We start from the raw sequence: 22,109 nt of genomic DNA on the forward strand, positions 1-22,109 counted from the left end.
ATGGATCCATGGCCCTTGGAAGGAAGCCCCGTCGCGGGTATCCTCGTTTTCCACTCGATGAAAAAAGTGCAGCGAACTCCTGTCAGCCAGCGCCGGGGGGCGGGGGGATCACCTGGTCCAAGAACGAAGAAGCCCGTGGAGCCGCTCCCGGCGGAGCCCGGATCCAGAGAGGATGCGCTGAGAAGCTGACGGTGGCGGCCAGGGGGTGGGGGGGAAGTGCTGCTGCTCTGCCTCCGCTGCTGCTGCTGCCGCCGGCCCGATATCGGCAAAGTCAAGCGAGCCGTCCTGGAAGCATCCAGGAAGGAAGTGACAGAAGGCGGATGGGAAGGGGGCGCCTCAGAGCCCGGGCAGCATCTCGCAGGCACTGGGGCTGGCTGCCGGACGAGCCTGCGCTTGCTGCTGCTGCTGAGAGATGTTGCTGCTGCTGCTGCCTCCTCCGTCGCTGCTGCTGCTGCTGCCACCGCTCTCCCCCTGCCTCCTCCCGCTGCTTCCTCTCCTCCTCTCTCCTGTCTCCCACACTCCCGGACTGAACGCCTCTCCTCCTCTTCCTACTCCTCCTCCAGCGCCGGAGAAATCCTCGGCTTGACTCTTGAGAGAAAAGGGGGCGGGCCCGGCAGCCCCGAGGAGTTTAATAAAACAAACAGACACGGCGGCTTCTTCGCCGCCCCAGCCCCGGCGAGATTGATAAATTGCCGCACTCCACGCCTTTAATTATGGATATGCTATGCAGACTAAATCATGAACATCAGCACCTCAATCAAGCATTCTGAAATTATAATTGCGTCTGGGCGAATCAATCTCTCCGTTTCTGACATTTGGCTAATTTTAGTTTTTCGCTGGTAATGGTATGCCAGACGCAGCGCTAATGACAATTCTCTTTCGGCGAACAACACTGGCGGGCGCGCTGCACCTTTCGCAGGTACACGCCGCCGCACGCGCCTCAACCCACCAGGGCACAACTTGTTTTGAAAGGAAGGGAGAGTTGGGACCGCCACATGCTCACTTGGCCCCCACTCTTTGCTACCACAGGGCCTTCTCTTCGGCAAAACAACTTCACAAAGCGTGTTTTTGCAGGAGCTGGAGGCCTCTGTGCGCGTCTGTTATTTATGTGTGCACTTGTGTAGGCACTCCGGACATTTCTGTGACTTCACACAGCTGTAGAGCTCCCGGGCGGAAGAGTGTGCGGGTGAAATGTCTCGCTGTGTGTGTGAGGCTAGAGCTTTGCTAGAGGTATGCTCGCATGTTGGTGTTGCAGCCTTGCCTATCGGCAACATATGTCACTCTTTAACAGCAAAGCTCCTTATGATTCCGGTAGCCACGTTCCAAGTCGCTCATTGGCGGGAGAGCGAGGTTGCTGTGCGCTTGTACAGCACACATCCGCTGCTCGTGTGGCCTTGTAGTGCTGCACAACTGCAGGCTGCGGCCTTGCTGAGCGGGTGGAAGAGACTCTGTCTGCCGTGTGTGAGCTTACATGCAATGTCACGCCTGCTGCTTAGTTCTTGCTACTGTGTCTCAGGATGTCTGCGCATTAGTGAAACATGTGTCAGCACCTGGCAGGATCCATCTGTGATAATCCTGCCAGGACGCATGTCATGCAAATGACCGGTAAGACAAGGGTATGCATGGTGTCTTATGTGTCAGGGGCGTCCTGGGAAGGAGGGGGCCAGGTGGCAATTGCCCCCCCAGACTGCAAAACAGAGGGCGGGTTCTGGGAAACTCTCTACCAGCACAAACACAGCCCATTGACTTGTTCTTAGGTGGATGGCCCTTGGGAGAGTCTCTGGATGGGCCATTGCTTCCTGGGCCAGAGATGCAGCATGCAAAAAAAAAAAGAAATAATTGAAAACAATCCAATCTTTCAGAATCCAGACTGCCTCAAAGCAACTGGGTGCTTCATGGTCTGCTTGGCATGTGCTTAGATGGAGTGAGACACGCGTCTTAATTTCAGCAATGCCGTAGATGTACCTGGGCGGTCTCCACACATGCGCTTCCAGTGTGAGCGAGAGGGAGTAGAGCTGAGGTTGTGGGCTGTTATTTCCTGGGCCAGAGCTACAGCATCTAAAAAAAAAGAAATACATGAAAACGATAAAATCCATAAGAATTCAGAATTCAGCCCACCCCAAATGAACCGAGTGCTTCAAGGCCTGATCGGCTTCTGCGTAGATGGAGGATTTCAGCGGTGTTGCAGATGTGCCTTGGTGGCCCCCTCCTGAGTGAGAGAGTGAGTGAGAGGGAGAAGAGCCTACACTGCAGGAGCAGGGTTATACTCCTGATTGGCCATGAGTGCATTCATATGACCGGCTCTGCGACCCTGGATGGTAATCGTGGCGCTACTGCGGCCCATACACCATTGGTCTCTTGCAATCCTCCGCAGCTTACCATGACTACTACTGGCGAAGGAAGGTAGGGTCCATATCGTACTAGAGTTCGTCTTCCATTTCATTCTGTAAGAATCGTTCTCTATGCATTGGCACATTTCTGGATAACTGGCGAGTTCATCACAAGAAGAGTTTAATACCCCACTGAATAGTACCCATCGATGTTATTATATAGTGCTTATAGAACTGGCTGTTGGATTGTTTGCAGTGTTCACTTTTGTGCATAGTTGAATACCCCGCACAGAAAGATTTAACTTGCAGGTATTCATTATTAACATTTACACAAAGCTCCGGGAGCCCACCTGCCGAGAATGAATACAACCAAATAACCTGTTCTTTTGGTAGGCTCACGCTCGGGAGCATTGTGAAGAGTGTGAGTTCTTGACAGGGGGATGTCCAATAGATGCTTTGGGTAAGCAGGCTTGAGACAGCTAAAGCTGAACATTGGGGAGATAATGAGGGCAGTTTCTTACACAGCTGATCGAAACAATAGCAAGCAATAACATAGGCTCAGTTGACGGTCAATCATAAATCAAAGAAACATATTAATATTACATCAACAAAGCCACATACTGAATATTTCACTGAAAAATAACGATGAACACCCCGAGTGTACCAAAGGGATCAAGGTGAAAGTAGTGTAAAGTTCCTGTTGTATGCCAGATAGAAGAACATTGGAATGCGTTGGAGGAACTGAGATGGCAGTGAAAATACTGAACACTTTAAAGGTAGGACCATTCCTGACATTGAGAAAAGGCAACTGTTGTATCTTCAGACACCTAGATGAATAGTTAACCCCAAAAAGCTATCAATGAAGGGCTGCAATCTATAAACCAATAGCTCCTCTGTAATAATATGACCTATTGTTCCCAGAAGGAGGAGTTGACCCAGAAAGGTGACGGGTTATTCCAGAAGTAGGAATTCAGACTGAAGAGGCATTTTTGTTGATCGACATTAGATTTTCTGTGACAACGTTAAGGAGATCCAGAGGTTCACAGGAATGACCAAAAAGGGTAAGAACGTACACAGGTGTATCACCGACATGGCACAGGTGGTTGATATTGGTCATGTTGTAAACATTATCTGATTGAATGTAATGTTCCCCATTAAATAATTCAAACTCATGGTTTTACACTGAAATAACTGACCCAGTTTTGTTTACTTAAGAAAATAGACATGTTCTCAAAACATTGAAAACTTCAAAATAAATTCCAGTATCAGGGTTTTTATGATCTTCTAATTTTTAGTCAATTTGGAATGCCACACGAGGAATGGATTGATATGTTTATGGTTGACCATTATGTACAACCTAAAAAGAAGTGTTTGCACAGACTCTAATGGTACTGACCTAAGACAACACAATGGTTCCCCACATCTTTTATAGCCGTATTGCTTTTTATAGATGATGTGGGGTTAGGGAACATTTCATTTTTTTAATATTTAAGGGTAGCTGCGGTAGAGGAAGGGGTGGGTGACATTAGATGACGATATGGTAGGTGTGCCTCCTCAAAATACAGAAGTTATGCAGGGAAACTGCCATGGCTAGTAGGCCCCCTATGAGCTGCAGCAGGTCCACCCTAATGTCCTCATAAATCATGGAAAGGTTTTATGAAGCAGCCTATTAACATTATCTATTTATTTATCCAAAATGTCATTCTTAGCAGATGATTTCTGTTGATAGGGTCAGACCACACACGACTAAAATGTAATTCAGTTACTATGTATAACAAAAGCCTATTAACAAAATGTGCATTCACATAGGACAAGTGAAAACACATTCAGTTATAACTTCAGAACCATGTGCCTGATTTAAAAAAAAATAAAGATCGTTCTGAATTTATCAGAAAAAACAGAATTATATGCAAACATATGATTTATAATACATTTGTATAGTTTAATAACTCTGTTATCCATGCATGATGTCTCTGCATTCTAAATATTTTTTGAATCTTTATATATGTAATTCTTATCAATACCCATGTCCATACAGACAATTATAAGAACAATACATATTATAGTCCAATTTCAATTCCTAATTCCTGGGGTGAGGAGAGGACTAACTCATAATTGATACGGCTCTGCCCTTGCCAATTTTTGCAACCACTCCTTTGTCTCAGGATCCTTCCCCTCCCATCTGAAGGACTTCTTTGTGCATCCTCTTCTCAAGAAACCCACAGCTGATCCTTCCTGTCCTGCTAACTATCGCCCAATTTCCATTACTCCCTTTCTGGGCAAACTCCTGAAAAGCTGGCCAGCTCTCAGTTTAACCTTCATTCCGATTCTGTTGGCTGTTTCCATGACCATCAGTCTGGCTTCAGAGCTGCCAGAAGCACAGAAACTGATCTCCTGAACATCCGTGAAGATCTGCTCTCCAAACTTGACTCTAACATTCCCTCTGTACTCACCCTACTCGATCTCTATTCTGCCTTTGACACAGTCAGCCATAAGATCCTGCTCAAGCTCAACTGTCCCCATGATAATCTGGGTATCACTGATCAGGCTCTGGCCCGGCTGACCTCTTTCCTCTCTGATTGACCCTTGCAGGTTCAACTTGGGTCCTTCCTATCATCTATCTTCCTCTCTACCTGTGGTGTTCCCCAGGGGTCTGACCTCTCGCCCTGGCTTTTCAACCAATACCTGGCAACTCTCGCCCACTGCACTGCCATTTTCTGCTCACATTTCCAGTGCTACGCTGACAACACTCAATTCATTTTCAGGCTGCCCTCAGTCACCTCCTCTCCCTCTCTCATCTCTGATTGCCTAACTGCCATTCAAGATTGGTGTGCCACCAATAATCTTTGTCTGAATGCCAGCAAGACAGAGATCCTCCTCATCGGCACACCTTCACCACCCTTTCCCCTCACTCTCTGGCCAGCCTCCCTTGGCCCTCCTCCTACCCCCAACTGCAAGGCTAAGAACCTCGGGGTCAGCTTTGACTCCACACTTTCCTTCTCTGCCCACATCTCTGAAGTCTCTAAAAAGTCAAACTTCCTACTGCACCTCTTCAGAGGTACTCTACCTTAACTCTCCTTCCCCCAGAAGCTCACTGTCTCCCAAGCTCTGGTTCTCTCTAGGTTGGACTATTATAACAGCCTTTTTCTACCTGCCTCTACCCTCCGCCCTCTGCAACTAATCCAGAATAGGACGGCAAGACTTGTCCTTGGCCTCAAGCCCTGGGATCGTATCTCTCCAGCTCTGAAATCGCTCCATTGGTTTCCAATAAATGTAAGGATTACATTCAAAACACTCTGTATTGCCAGCAAGGCTTACTGGGGCCTGGGTCCAAAATACCTTCAAATATCCCTCTGCAAATACCCCCCCTCTCAAGCTATTTGCTCCTCTACCTCTAACTCCCTCAGGGTCAGTTGTTTGTCAAAGAAATTAGCTGGGGGTAGATCTCTGTCTTCGGCTGGGGCCTCCTTCTGGAATAGCCTCCCTGCCACTCTAAAACTTGAGGAGAAAATCTCCAGTTCTGGAAGCACTTCACAACCTTACTCTTTGCTTCTGTCTTTGCTCTCCATCTCCCCTGCTGATCTGCTCTCTCTTGGTACTGTGCACCTGTCCACCCTCTGTCCCTTGGGCCCAGGTGCTTGATCACCCTGCCACCCCTTCACTGTCTCCTGGCCACCCCTTGCACTGGGGACTGTATCTGTACCCATACAGCCCCCAAACCACCATTGTCTTCTTTTTCTTTGCTTTTCAGACTTAACCAGTCTGCTGCCATAAACACAGCAGTTGCCACTTGCTGGCTGCACTACCACTGTTTATTGCCTCTATTATCTATTTATTTTTATTTATTATTATTTATCTGTTTTTCCTGTGCCCCACACTCTCCGCTCTCCCCGTTCCATGTGCTTTTCCCCTTTCCCTTTCACATGCACTTGCACATTCTCAATGTCACTAGGCCTAGTAAGATCGTTGTTGTGTTCTCCCCTGTTCCCCTCCCTTGCCTTGTCACACTCTGAAATACTTGTGTATGAGTGTTATACAAATAAAATATATCATACATTCCCTTATCACACAGACAATTAAAAGGTCCAATGCAAGCAAGAAGGTGTGCCTTTGGGGTGTGTGAGTAAGTGAAAGGGACATATCACATGACTTGCCTTACTCTCTGCAGTCGTTTCACCACATTGGGTGAACAGCCACTCGTCTGCTTTTTTGTGGAATATTCTAATAGGGGAAGAGGAAGGTAATAGTTTTTTATATGGATTTTAGTGTAGTGCAGGGTTGTAGTGCATAGAAAGGGACATGGAAGTCTAACCCCCCATAAATGTGTACTGAAAAATGCAGTGCAAAGCCCACCTCTGTGAGTTGTACTAGATCACCTAACACAGGCTCTGGCCAGTTCATAATTGCTGCATTAAATTATGCTGCATAGTTAGAGTTTGCTGGGTATTTAAACTCAGACATATAGGAAGAAAAGCAGAAAAGGAAGAGAGACCACCCTATAGGAGAAACTCTGATTTGGATTCCAAATAGGAGTTTCTGATGTTAAATCTCATTAAGAGGCCTTTTCCAGATGGCACTGAACATAGAGGCCGTTCCCAAAACAGAACCAGATTATCTGAGACAGATTCTGTGAGGAGGTGGACAGACTGAAAGTAAGAGCTTATTGTGTGGTGCTGCTTGTAGCCGGTTGATAGCCCTGCCTGACCTTGGGCCTTTGAAAGACATAACAAAAGTGAGTATAATGTTTCCAGGATATTTAGCCAAATGTCCCAAGAATTAATTAAATTCCAGATAGCAATTAAATGCATTTTTGGGGGGGTCCCTGTTTACAAGCTATGTCACCAAAAAGGGGAATTTAACACATGGCATATGTGCTTTGTGATTAATATCTAAAATTGAAACCCTGTGTAGCTTCACCAAAGTACGGATTTTGTTGATCAATCGGGATCTCTGATGGCGTAAGTTATCACATATTGAAATGTAGATTGACAAGTCTTTGTAATTGGTGTCCGCCATAGTTAATAAAGTAACTAAAATTTATTCCTTAATGAATACATGGAATTCTAGCATCATGGGGTTGAAAAAGATTCTTTGAAAATAATGACAGAGTTATGCACTGCTGTCCCCACATTACAAAAGGAAACATAATTCAGGTACCCAACCCTTTATAACAGCTGCAACCAATTCAACACCAAGAATCTATCCAATTGTACCTATTCCCAAGATAGGAAACAATTGTTTGTCACAGATGGTGACCAACACTTAAGAATAGATTTAGCAAAATAATCAGAGGACTGTATGTCCGTGCACACAACTTTCTCTGATGCCAATACTTGTCAATGGTTTCAAAGAAAACAAAGTTAATTGTTTTGTTTCAAACACTATTCAATTAACTATTTTTCCTTTTTAATATAAACAATTAATGTCAATTAGCATGCCAATAATACAGAGTATATCATCCTATTACCTGGAATAGTCAATCTGATTGTATTTTTTTATATGTATGGATGTTTATGTGAATTGGAAAGAAAACATTAGCAAGGGAACAGCAGACAGATTTCATTTTCCTTTTTGTATACAAGCTGCCCATATTAATTTGATATATTTTGGATGTCTTCCCCAACATTGTAAGATAGGTATAATTTTTTATTACATATTTTAACTATAAGATGGGTGGTTCGCAAGATCACAGATATGTGTGAAGTTGAACTGTTTCGGAATACGAGTGATAAAGGATATTGAGAATGTTGTATTTTTGTGGAGGTGCGAGTTGATAGAATATGGATATTTTGGAACTGATAAATATATTTCAGATAGATATCTTATTGACTTTTGATGGGCAGATATAATTTATGATGACATATCTGGTCTAAGAGCTCGAAATAGATAGACATAGATAGATAGACATTGGGCCTCATTCGGTCCGGAAACAATGGTGCTGAAAAGCTTACCGGCACTGTTGTTTCTGGCCCGGAAAACTACCGGTTTGACTGCTTGAGCCACTGTGTCTGACAAGTCTGACCCTGCCGAGCCCAGCGGTCACGGCAGGCAAAGCCACCATGGAAGCACCGGCACCATTAACAACGGTGCGAGTGCTTCCATGTCCCCATTCCCATAGAGTCCTACGGGACTCTATGGGAAACGGGAGGAACGAAATCGCCGGCGCCTGACTTCCCAGCCGCCAGACTTATAATAGGCCGGTGCCACCGGGAAGTCAGGAGCCGGTAATCTTTTACCGTTCCGGCGGCAACCGGCACGGTTACCGCCGGACCCTTAATGAGGCCCATTGATTTAAAAAATGGTTCCAGATTATGCCCTGTCCTGATATTTTATGAATGGGCAACAGATGACACAGGATTCTGAGTTAAGTAAAATAAATATGAGGCAAAGAGTTGAGAAAGTAGGTGTAAATATTTGGGAAGAAAATTTCCCATTCGACACATCATCTCCCAAGATTTAAATGACCTCCACTAACAAAGAAGGGGGGCATATGCTTGTGAACTTTTCAGCTGACCTTTTTCCACCTCAAGCTGGTGGAGGACAGACAGATAGTGAACCTTGCATGAACACAGAGTGGCAGCTCAAAAGAAATCTGCATAATTAATGCTAATTCAACAAGTCAGTGATCAGCAAGAACAAGAAATAAAGCAAATTCAGGAGACTCTGGATAGCCACCAGACTTCATAGAAAAAACAACATCCTCATTGAGGCAACACATGACCCATTGAAAGTGTTCAGAAAAGCTAAACAACACTTAAAATGATACAATTTTAATATTAGATACCCTCACAGTCAGAATTTACAGACACATAGCAAATTGAAGAGCAGCATTAAGTGATCACATAATGTACACCAATGCATCATTAGTGGCCATTCTGACTATACAAAGTCAACCTGATAAAGCCAAAAGCCAGCTGCAAAACATGTCATAAAGGATTTGATCAGTTGCAAGCTGACATTGATCACTTACAACTAAATATAAAATGTATCAATCAGCAGGGAACCCAACTAGCTCAGAAAAGACACTGCCATCCAATGAATAAACCAAATCATCATAACATTAACGCAAGCACAGGTACCTGGTTATCAAGTTATGGTGTCTTTAAAAGAGTTAGTAACACAGATGAAAGAAAATGTGTCATTGAGAGAGAAATCAGAAGGAGTAATGAAGGATCTTGCTGATTCAGAGTTTGGTAAAAGACAACCCTGAGAGAATGAGTTAGTTTGCTGGCAGTCTATAAAAAAGAGACAGTGAATGAACTAAATGCATGTCAGTGAGACAAAGATTCACAAGAGAAGTTACACAAAATAAGTTACAAAACACACAGGGATCTCTGGCCTCAAGAACGAAAGCGTTCAAGTCTAGTCAGGCTAGTTTGATTGAACATAGGAAACAACTAGTACAATGTAAAAAACACAAGAAAATGGATGATAATACAAGATTAAGGCACGCAATTAATGAAAATAGGTTGAGTTCTGAATCAGTAAAGTTCAGAGGCAACTATGTTTCATGTACGGGAGAGACTCTCCCCTATCCATGATACTACCCCTGTTCTGCCAAGTATGTCCCTGAGAAATACTATGGGATCCGGTACAGCTCATACTAGTCAGTGTATTGGGGGTGGCAATTACTCCATTTCCCCTTTACAAACACACCCAGAAACAGAAGAAGAGCTGTCAGATACAGAGAAATATCTACCTCTTGAGATGAGAGGAAGGGGAGCACCCCACTCAGTATGTCAGTGTGACAACATTATTACTGCTTTATATGAGTACAGGGATGGATAGTGGAAAAAGAACAAACTAATTCCCACAATACTACTAAACCAGCAGTGACCCCACTCATGGAGGTGAAACTGGCACAGCCTGACAGTTGTAACACACACGCAAGTTTCTGCTAAATGATCACCCTAGAAGTCTGAACTTCTATACACTTCCTAAGATCCACAGGGATTCCACAAAACCCCCTGGCAGACCCATAGTCGCAGGGATGGACAGTATTAACCAGACATTGGGCATTTACATTGATTTCTTTCTTCAACCGCGTATACAGAAAACTCCAACCTACACCAGAGACACAACCCATTTTCTTCAGAAACCTAACTCTACCACCCCTCAATAAAACCAACTGATGTTTACCATAGATGTTAAGAGTTTATATACCTCCATACCACATGACCTCGGAATTGAAGCTGTTGAATGGTTGTTACTCCAATCACCGGATGTGCGTGCACAAAAAGAATTCATTCTGACTCTGTTATAGTTCATCTCTGAAAACTCTTATTTTCAATATTGCAATCAGTTTTTCTTACAAACCTCAGGTACCTCTATGGGCGCCACCATGGCACCCACATACGCCAATTGTTTTATGTTCAAATTCGAGATCATATATTGAGTAAACAAGAATGGAACAAAGACATCCACATGTGGACTCGATATATAGACGACATTTTTGGTGTTTGAACAGGCACAAAGGAAGGATTTGATGATTTCTTTGAGTATATCAACAGTATTGACCCACGGGTGCAGTTTACCAGAGAGTTATCACGCGACAAGATCACCTTCCTTCATGTACAAATAGCAATGGAAGACATCGGCTACAGTACCACCCAATTCCGGAAACCCACCGATCGCAACAACCTGTTGCACCGCCTGAGCTTCCATCAACCGAGTTTACTCAGGAATCTTCCGTTTAGCCAACTTCTACGGGTAAAGAGGATCGTTAGTGATCCTGAGTACTGTATTGCACAACAACTTGTAATGAAAGAAAAATTCCTTCAACGAGGCTACCACCAAGAAGAATTGGACTCCGCAGTTCAAAGAGTCAACAGCCTAGATCGGGATACTTTATTATCGTCTTCAAAAAAACCAGTCAGGGAGTTGAAATCCCCTGTATACGTGTCAAAATTCTCCATCCAAAGCAACAAAATCAAAAAACATTGGAGTATTTTCAAAAATGACACGAGAGTACAAAATTTGTTCAATGAACCGCCAGTGTTTGCTTTTCAGAGAAGTAAGAACCTCAGGGATGAACTAGTACAGACAAGATTACCCCCTAAAAAATTGATCACACAACATACTGGTACATTCCCCTGTTTACACTGCATCAATTGCAACTCCGTAGTAAAAGCGAATGTTTTTATTCATCCACGGACAGGCAAGAAGATTTTTCTTAAAACATTTGGCACCTGCGACAGCACCAACATTATATATGGCATTAAATGCCCTTGTGGAAAATACTACGTGCGCCAATCAACCAGAGCTGCTAAGATACGGTGGAACGAACATCGGTCCTGCATCCAGAACTCCAAACCGAACTCAGCCGTGGCCCGACATTGGGCCGTGAATAACCACACCTTTCACAAATTAAGTTTCTGGTTTTGGAGGTCTTAACCAGAAAAAACCCTCACGAGGATGTTACATTTGAATCTAATTTAAAATATCACGACATCTTTGTTCATCCCAATGTCCTGAAAATGCACTGTAAGCATGATGTTTGTTGTTTACACTGCTCTGCTTCCATTGCAATTAACTAACATGTTTTCCATATCCTGTACCATCTTGGAACCTGTGTTACCCCAACAACAACCTCACCGCAAGTCCCGGACCCTGGTCTGGGACCCCTGGTGCCGCCTGTAATGGGCGACACCACCCGCGACGAGGTTGTGACGTACTTTCCTTCATTGCTGCTTTCATGTAATTCCATGTATTATCATCTTTTCAAATGCAAACTAATGCACTAGTTAGAGATGTGTAGTATCCTAAAAAAGGAGCGCCACAAATGAGCTCCAGGTTAATTTTCATGTTTTATGCTTTATCAATTGTATGTTGCTTTTTATGTATCTCAATATGTCAAGTTGTTTTCTTTCTGCTCACGTCGGACCCTATTGTGGTCCCATTAACACTCGAGTATTTTTTCTATTTCTATGTTCTATTTTCATTGATTTTCGTTTCTGGGCTAAATACATTTTTTTTACAGGACATCATGCAGGTATCCCCATAAATTATTCACTTTTTTGAACCATGCAGGCTTGCACCTGCTATGCACTTCGTTTCGTGACCACCGACCACCTAATGGCGCGAGATGGTCACGTGCGGCATAAATGAGCCCTTGTCCTGGCAACCACCTAACAGGGCAGTCCGAGATTCTGCCCGGCAACTGCATGCAGGAGCTCTCACATGCTCCGTGTGCTCAGAGGTATGAGACACGATTGCAATATTTGCAAACTACCATTTTGGAAACTCTTGCTTGTCACGCTGTTCTACTCACTTTGGTCCTTTCCCTTCATCAGATTCTATTCACAAACACAATTGTGTTTAACAATATAGCCGCTGTATCCACGGCTCATCGTTGTGATCCAGGCTGCTGTGGGCATTAACAACGAACGTTTTCGCCTGTGCAACTCTATTAAGGTAACCACAGTTCTTCACATATCTTTCTGTTTTTGTTACTCACAAGACAATCAACTCATTCTTTCCATTTATTTCTCTATATTTCCTTTGGAAACTCTACTGACTGGTATGTTGACATCATTATTATTTTTACAAATATATGTAATTGTTATGCTGACATTGGTGCATTATGTTATTTACGTGCAATTGATTAGACTTGCCCTGAAGAAGGAAATAATTTCTGAAATGCATTGGCTTTAGTCTGTATTACATATGAGTTGCGGAAACCGCTCCCTTGCTAAGAAGATATTAGTGACAGCTTTGTTTTTCTTCAGATAAATTACTACTTAAAAAATCAACAGACTCCTTTTTTTCATTTTTACTTTTTACTTTTGATAGCTGTAAAAGAACTACATTTTCAAACTTTAAAAAATTATTAGCCCTTGTCTAGGCTCCATTGAGAGCGGCTGTGTGACCTGGTATTCCTACTTGGTCTCTAGCTTTTGTAGTTGTAACAACTGCACCATTTGTGGGGCACAGGCTGAGGGCAGTCTATACTGTTCTGTAGGGGTGTGAGCAGGCACAGAAGGAATCTAAACAAGAATACTACCGTGGTACTGTAGAGAAGCATTTGGATTCATTTTCACTAACTCCTGTGTGCCCCCCCCACTGCCATCATACTGGAACAGCAGGAGAAGGGCCATATATGGGACTCCCTGTGTTGTTCCTATACCACATTGAGTGTACGAGAGCCAATATGCACTCAAACAACTGTACCAAATGTATCCCCCTGCACTGAAAGTGTGGAACGATGCAGTGTGGAAGGATGTCAGCATGCACCATTGGACATCATGGAGTACTGAGTGAAACCTGATGAGGCCAGAGTGATGTCATAAAGAAGGTATATGAGGACATACTGAAATTATATGAAAATACTGAAGAGTGACGATGTAACTGAAGTGATAAGGGAAACATGTACAAAATGATTAAGTGATCATGAATGCAAAAGAAAAAGTAACTTGCTGACAAATAAGTGTAAATACGCAGCAACGCAAGGTCGATCACATACATTGAAGCTTGTGACCCCAGAAACAGATCAGGCTTGCAGAGTAAGGTGATGCTGGAATAACTGCTATGTGTGCAAAATAAAGAGAAGTTTATGTTGGCTTGGGATCAAAGATGCTATTTTTAAGGAAAGCACGAAGGGAGGCAGAGGGATAAGCCATGGACGAGACATAGTTCTCTTATATTAAAGAAGAAGAAAACATCTTTAAGAGCAAAGTATTGGACCATTAAAAGTGCATACAGTCTATACAAGTTAGAGTGAGCAAGTCTCTAGAAGCCAATAAGAGCAATAACTGCCAGTATAATTAAATTAAATAGCAGTAAATAAGAGGCTGAATTGACAAATTCGTGGTCTCTACACATGTGACTCTAAATTCAAAAATAAGGGCTATTCATTAAGCCTTGGATGAAGATAGTGATGTCCTTACAGTCCCTTGTATGTCACAGGACAGAGTGCAGGCTACAAGGTCAACTACAGATGGGAAACGTTGGCTCATGGCTGACTGATGAGAGATGATGGGAAAGTAGGGAGTAATCGGATGTGATTCAAGCACCTGGTTTTCGTTTCGATTATGTGCTGATAGACAAGCCGAAAGTCCAAGGTTGGGTGAGAATGTGAACCAATCAGTGGGTCTATGGGGCAACCTACTATGCAATGTTGCATGGACCAATCCACTGCCATTTTGTTTGCTATAATGAGTATTATATGTATTTAGAGGTAGTTTGAGGTGTGCCTCACAGATAAGAGACAGTCAATGAAGTACTAAACCGAACACATTCCATAAGTAGTTATGTTCTGCTAAATATCCCTCCCGGTAATACGTTTTATGGTTTGCCATGTAGGATGATGTCAAAGATGACGCACATTGGAGCATAAGACCTCTGTGTAATCAAGTTTGCGTGTGTGTGTGCAAGCACCTGTTCAATGTCTTCCAGTTAACCTGCTTAATTAAATTTAGAATAAAATAGTATTTTGCCATGTTCTTTGAGTCTGTCCAGTTATTTGTTCTGAGATCTTTATTGGTAATCCCATCTAGCAAAAGAGACGCTTCAAGGTGCTGAAGAACATCTTGGTAGCAGTGCGGATGGTTCAGGTCTAATTGTCCTAGACCCAAAACCTAGATCTTCAGACCTTTGACGGCTTCCACCATTAGCCAGAAGACATCAGAGCTTACCATGGAGAATGCAATGCAACAAACACTTGTGAAGAGATATGATTGGCAGTTCCCCCTTTCACAAAATTCCTCTCCGGTCCCCACAGGTGCCCCATGAATGGAAGGCAAACTGGTCGGTTGAAGGAGAGTCAATGCCGAGGGACTCAAGCTGAGCCACGGACGAAAGTAGAACATTGAACGTGGTAAAAATAGGTGGAGGGACAGTGTTCTAAATAATATATATGCATAAAAGTAACTGGATTTTTGGGGTTCATAAAGAAGAGAAGTAGATATCTCGATTCGTGTTTACAAGGGGACAAAGGGTATGCACTAAAAATACTCCAAAAAGGGGTGTTAAGAATTCCTGATGCAATGCCGACAAGAAGAGTGCGTATTGAGCTCCCAAATACAACAAAAATGAGACAAGATACACCTACTAACTATATTAAAGTAAGGCGTATGCACAACAAATGAAAAAAAAGTGCACATGTGTGGGGTTATAAATAGAATAGTATAAAGCTTTAGTTGTGTTTAAACTAGTAGATATAAAATGAAAGTAAAAAAATCATGGTGATTATTAAGAATTATTTATCAGGGTAAAATTCAAAGGAAAATAAATTAAGAAGAGATTCTTAAAACATCCATGATAAAACAATGAGATATTAAAAATTGATAGACAGTGTAAATGAAGGAACAAAAAATCCCATTGTGGTGTAGTTTTAAAAGACCGATAAAATATTTTGATTTTGGAATATTTAAGTGGCAATTGATGGTTCCTGCTCAAATTGATTAGTGTGGTATATTTGATAATATAAAGAGAAGAATAAAAAAAACAGGTAAATATAGACAGTCGAAATCGGCTTGTTACCATGGGGGACACTCCTCTTCTACTCTTCTACAGGACATTACCAAGATACACAACTAAAATTAGGAAATTTCTTTCAGAATGAGTCAGAGGCATGACTAATAAAACACTCATGCCATGGCCTCAGGAGGGCGTGTTGTCAAAAACAGTATTGCGACATATGCCAACGTATTTGCATGCTACATATAAGGGAAAGAAGTTACAGAAAAGGTTGGCTGTTTTAGAACTATGGAATATGTACCAGAGTGAGAAAGAAGATCCAGCAGAGAAGGAGAGGATGCTGAATCAGCATAAAGAGGAGGATAAAATGCATTCAGCTCCCTTTTCCTCTCCTGAAAGGTAGAGCATAGACACAGAGGAGAAGGGATTTTATACTTTAAAGGAATTGAAAGCAGGGTGGGGTATGTTTATCGGACATACAAGACCCCTGCTTATGACTAACGCACATGGACTTGACACCAAGGAGAATGCCCATGGAAAGTGGGGTGCTCAAGGATAAGCTTGTGAAATCGCAAATATTGATATGCTGCAATCAAAATATCCACAATCTCATATTCTAAATTGGATATTAAAGATTAAATGTTTTTTGCATCTGTACAATCTCAGGAACAGAATGACTTACCAGCTCTCATACATACAGGGTTCTAAGTGATCCTATTTCGGCAAGTGCTTGAGACTCTCAACCAAAGAAGGGGAAAGTCACTGTATTACCCTCAAGACTCTCATTGGAGAACTGCACAATTTTGATGGGATGCCAATCACATTAAATGTGATTACTGAAATCTAAATCAAAATAATTGGCACAGACTCATTCATCTGATGACAGTTTTGGCTCTTCAGAACACAATGGTTTCACCAGAAATTATTTACTTCAGAGGATTTCAGCCCCGATAGTTGTTTGAATCAGGTCCTCTAGACCCAAACTCGCCGCCCGATCATCTAAAAAGAAGTGCTATATATGTCAGTTTGAATGGTACCTGTTGTTTGATTGAAAAACATCCTGACTGAGTAAAGGATCGTTTCTGAAACAAACAAGTACCAGACATCACTAGCATATCAGTGAAAGAGCAAGATGATAGTGGAAAGACATTCCCAGACCTTTGAGAATACATCTTCCTCCAAACAATGGGTGTTTCGCCACTTTGGAAGGAAATATGATGAAATGGTCTTCACGGAAGACCTCTACTTGAGGGCCAAGGTCAGTTGGAGGATAGCTCAGAAAACAGAATCAGCAGTTTAACTCCAGTAGAAAGAAAAGCAAAAATCACATTCTTCCACATCCAACTCAATAAAGGTAAGGATACTCTCCTCTCCAAATTGCGCTTAACTCAAGAAAGAAGTTTCGTTAGCAAAATGTTGTTTCCGAAATTACAAATGGATTAGAAGATTCCCAAATTTTATATGATTTATAAATGGGAAAATGAACTTGATGTGATGAATTCAAAACGTATGATTACCAGCAGGGGAAAAAAAGGTAAATCATGATTGTTGGGTCATGAGAGATGTAATTTCTGATTTTTACATCAGCAATGACATACTACATCGATTTGCAATTACCTTGGTTCTTATAAAAAACAAAATCTGGTCCAGAATCAGGGGAACCCAATCAACTTCAATCATCTAGAAAATCCATTTTAGTCAGGTCAATCACTGCCCTGTGCTGCAGAAGTTTAAATCAAAGACAAAGGGCCTTATTACGGGTGTGCCAGTAACCCTGCTGGTTTTACCGGCAGGTTGCCACCAGACCTGTAATATTTTACCGGTGCCTGACTTCCCGGTGCCACTGGCTTATTATGAGTCCGCTTGGCCTGGGAAGACAAGTGCTGGAAAATTGTAAATCCCCATTCCCATAGAGTCCTATCAGACTCTATGGGAGTGGGGACACAGAAGCACCGGCACCGTTAGCAACATTGTTGGTGCTTCGGTGGCTGCAGCATCCCGCAGGGACAGACCTGTCTGGCACAGCGGCCATGGCAGGCAGACTCAGATTTTGCCGATCCAGAAACAAGTGTGCCGGTGAGCTTACAGGGCCCCTTGTTTCTGGACCGTCAAACTCGTAATGAAACCCAAAGCCTCTATTCCAGAAAATACCTGATGATACACATTGCCAGAGCAAAACACAAGAGGTGATGGCTGGAAGGTTTAGAATTGATCCTTTCCTCTGGTATTACTCTGGGAAACCCTCCAGACCATCATTTGTCACCTGCTAAGCTGTTACTGAAGGGGAAAGGCCATTTGAAAATCAGGCTATGTCATACCGCAAAAGTGGCAGCCCAGCCCAAACTGCTAGGTAACATCCCTTCTGCATGAGAGCACAAGCATCCCCAGATTTGTTTTGGGCTTGTTGGGCCTCATCAGTGAGAAATAGGCCCAGCAAGCACGGGATGCACGTGTGGACAAACCCGTCCCACTCGGGGTGACTATAGCAACATTGAGTTTGGGAAGGCTTAGAATGAATCTTAACCTCTGGCATTGTTCTGGACAATCCTAAAGACCATTGGCTTTCACCTGCCATACCAGTGCAGAAGGGTAAAGACCATTTACAAATCAGGCTTGGTCCCACCCCAAAAGGGGCAGTCCAGCATGAACTTCTAGGTCACATCCCATCTGCACAAGACCAAAACCATCCCCAGACATGTTTCGGCATTGTTGGGCCTCATCATTGAGGAGTATCTTGGGTCTCATGCAGAAGGGATGTGACCAAGCAGTTCATGCTGGACAGCCCCTTTTGGTGTGGTACTAAGTCTGATTTGCATATGGGCTTTCCCATTCTGGAATAACTTGGCAGGTTAAGAACAATGGTCTGGAGGGTTTACCAGAGCAATGCCAGAGGTTTAGTCGAATTCTAAACTTTCCAGCCTCACCCCATTTGGTTTGCTATAGACACAGTGCCACAAAACATTAGAAAAGAGACCTTGTTTAATGAAGAAGCTTTTATTAATTTAAATACAATTCTTCATAAACAGGGCACATCTCTACATCCAACACCATTAGTAGATCTCATAGATAACACAATCCGAATACTCGTTCATAATAATGATACCCCAAAGTTTCATTTTATCGCCACATACCACCATTGGAATTGCTGTTGATTCTAAACACTTTTCCATGGATTTAGTCAATCCTATTATTGGATCCATACCTTTAGATGGTATGACAGCACTGATGGTAACAGACCAGTAACTTTTTATACTGCACAAGGAGGCAATATTATAGTGTTCTCCAAATGGTCTTTAGGAGTAGAGGATGTTACCTGTGAGACCTTGGATTATAGTTCAAAGTCACTGTGGCATTCAAAGTCACTGGTGGTAACCTTGACACTAAGGAATCAACAGCCCAGATAGACGCGATAAGCAAAGACCTCTCTAACCAACTAGAATAAACCTCATAAATAGAGATCCCAAAAATATTTCCGGGCTTCCGCCAGATAGTAGAGGAACTAATCAGTATAGCTGATGCATGTTACACAGAAGAGCAAAAACAATGGTTAAAACAGATATTCATGGATTGTTACAGATTCTTACTGTGTACTCATATGATTATAGACATAACTCTCTTCATTATACAACCACACCTACAGACCCTAATATGGTACCAGTATTTCAAAGACAATACTGGTTACCACCAGTGTCCATGAAATCACACACAGAGATGATCAAGAACTTGGAATCATTTGGGATTATTAACAATGCAGTTGTAGAAATATTGAAACCCAATGTAGACTCTGTCCTGACCAAAGAAAATTGAATAAGAGGGCATACAGGTCATATTGGCTTCTTCCTGATATTTACCAGGGCCTTGCACAGATCCAGGGTTCAAAATATATACTGCCCTCAATTTGACTAATGGGTATTGGACTGCCACAGCACTCTGTGAACACACAAATAAACGTACCTTTAAATTTGGGGACAGCAGCAGTATTGGACCATAACTCCATTTGGGTATATTAGTAATTGAAAAGAGTGCATCACATTCCTACATACGCCTATGCGTGACCCTGTAGAAATATGGAATTTGGTGTTTGTGGATGACCCATTCACCAAAAGTTAAACCATTTAAGAACATCGGGAAGAGATCTGTAACCTGTTGAAAAATGCAGGTGCAGGGTTATCACTTCACAATTCGTAGTGGTTCAGAACTGAAGTGTACACTTTCTGGGCCTGGCATTGCAGGTGAGGATCTTAATCCTTGGAAGAGGAAGGTTGAGGCACTACTGAAATTGAAGAATCCCACAAATGTATGTGAAGTATGTAGCCTTTTAGGATTGACTAACTACAATCGTAAATTCATAGAGGATTATACAGAGATCACTAAACCTTTCATCTATCAGTTGAATGCAGGGATCATGTGGGAGTAGGGGGGACTCTCAGAAAGAGTATGTGAAACAATTGAAAATAAGTTTATCTCAACTCCATGCTTGGTTTATGCCATTAAAAATAGGGAATTCTACCTTGAATAAGAATGTTCTGCCAACTGCTTAACTACAGTCTTACATGAGAGGCATGACCAGGTTAATAAGGTGATCTTCCACATAATTAAAATATTATCACCCATGGAGATCAAATTTAACCAAGGTGAGAAATTATTCCTGGTAACAGTTCAATATAATGTTTTAATCGGGGATATCTAATTCAGAGGAGCTTTCCAATAACCTCAAATCAGGCACTCGTCATTTTTCTTTATTTAGTCAAGTTTGTTGAATCTGGGACCCCCAATTTAATAACATTGATTCCTTATATCTTTCCTTCCCTTTCTGGACAAGAAACACATTGGGGCTGCACAGATGGTATATTTATTAACCAAATAGAATTAATTGAATCAGATTACAGATAAACAAATTATTTTTTCATAAAATACATATGGTAAGGAATAATCAACACACTAGCCACTTCAGTTTTCAAGGGTACAGTTCTAGAAATAGTTACCCTTGTAACACACACTTCACCAACTTCACCATAAGTATCTGTGCATTTAATTCACCCTGAACATGCATGCACCAGGGTTGGTATACATGAGGGTCCAGGAGGAATCTTCCATTTGTGATAGAAAACAATGAGTTAAATAATCCCTGACTATCTAATTCTCGCTACTCCTCCTTTATTCAAAATACCACCCCCTTCACTTAATTGACAGGTCAGAGTTTCAACAGAATTCTAAACACAATTGCATAAAACTATTGGAACATTTTGTATGTGAATGGCTTTTAGAAAAGACAATGGCCCTCATCATTTTGTATGTGAATGGCTTTTAGAAAAGACAATGGCCCTCATCACGTTTGCCGGTCTGGGAAAATTGCCAGTAATTCCATGACTGGCAATTTTCCAAGAGCTGGAGGTAAATCTGGCCCCCACTGGCAAAATCAGACAATATTACCTGGAATTGGTATCACTAGTTCCAGAAATACCAGCAATTCCCTCCATGGAGTCCTATATGACTCTATGGAATGGGGATTTACCACCATTTATGCCACCTGCAATATCCCGGAAATTCCAGGATATCAGACAGCAGAAACGGTAGGGTCAGTTTGGCGGTATCCTGCGAGAATTAAGGGCGGGATACTGGAAAATCTGTAATGACCCCCAATGTAGAACAATTATAATGTACGTTCAGCAGTATGTTGGCAACATTCCCTTCAGTGACGTTTCTATTGCATTCCTGTGTAAAATGTATATTTCTATCTTTAGATGGGCAACTTGAACAGCGGAAAGAAATGGACAGTGAATAATCACCATCTCACTTTACGCTTTACTCTAATTCCCTTTATAGAATCACCCCCAACAATATTACTTCCCTTTTAGATAATACTCACATCCGGATTTCTTTCAGCTAAATCACAGACCGATGGTCCACCCCCTGTTAAGGACTGCTTCAATGTTCCCCCTCCAGGCACAGGTGGGCACCAGCCAGTAAGAGAGGATCAGCTTTTCTCTAAAGCCTGTCTGCTTTCTATTCCACTGAAAAGGCCTGGGCCTTTAACTCCTTCTATGCCTCCTTTCGAGGCTCTGATGATAATTACAAAATGGGTCCAAAAAGAGAGCAATCTATTGCATATTTTTCTGGTTGTTATTTATCCTCATTTCTCTCTTCCCCATCAGTCCATGAGTGAGTCTCTGCAGGGCAGACTGTGCATTTCTGTCCTTTCCTTCTGTCCTTTTGTTCCTCAGCGAATGTGTGTTGAATCTTATATAGATGAGTAAGCCCACCTTTTCATGTGTGTATCCTTTCCTCAATACAATGGATCAATATATATTATTGGACAATGTTCCCAAAGTGAGATCACAGTAGACATAACGCTTCCACAGT

The 22,109-nt window shown here is 42.4% G+C and overlaps 1 protein-coding gene across 10 annotated transcripts in view; it reads right to left on the reverse strand.

Moving 5' to 3' along the window:
• MEF2C (myocyte enhancer factor 2C) overlaps window positions 1–22,109 on the reverse strand; it is a 597,063-nt gene that overhangs the window by 310,227 nt on the left and 264,727 nt on the right. For 2 of the 10 annotated variants that reach the window (XM_069627604.1, XM_069627603.1), the window contains exon 1: window positions 1–580. The exons of 1 other annotated variant lie outside the window; for it this stretch is intronic. The gene's annotated coding sequence lies outside the window, so the exon portion shown is untranslated. Of the gene's footprint in view, window positions 604–22,109 lie in introns of those variants that run through there. 7 more of the 10 variants (XM_069627606.1, XM_069627605.1, XM_069627601.1 and 4 more) reach the window with 5 other exon arrangements.

Source organism: Ambystoma mexicanum, chromosome 6p (assembly GCF_040938575.1).
Source record: "Ambystoma mexicanum isolate Mex_15411 chromosome 6p, UKY_AmexF1_1, whole genome shotgun sequence".
Lineage (NCBI taxonomy): Eukaryota > Metazoa > Chordata > Amphibia > Caudata > Ambystomatidae > Ambystoma > Ambystoma mexicanum.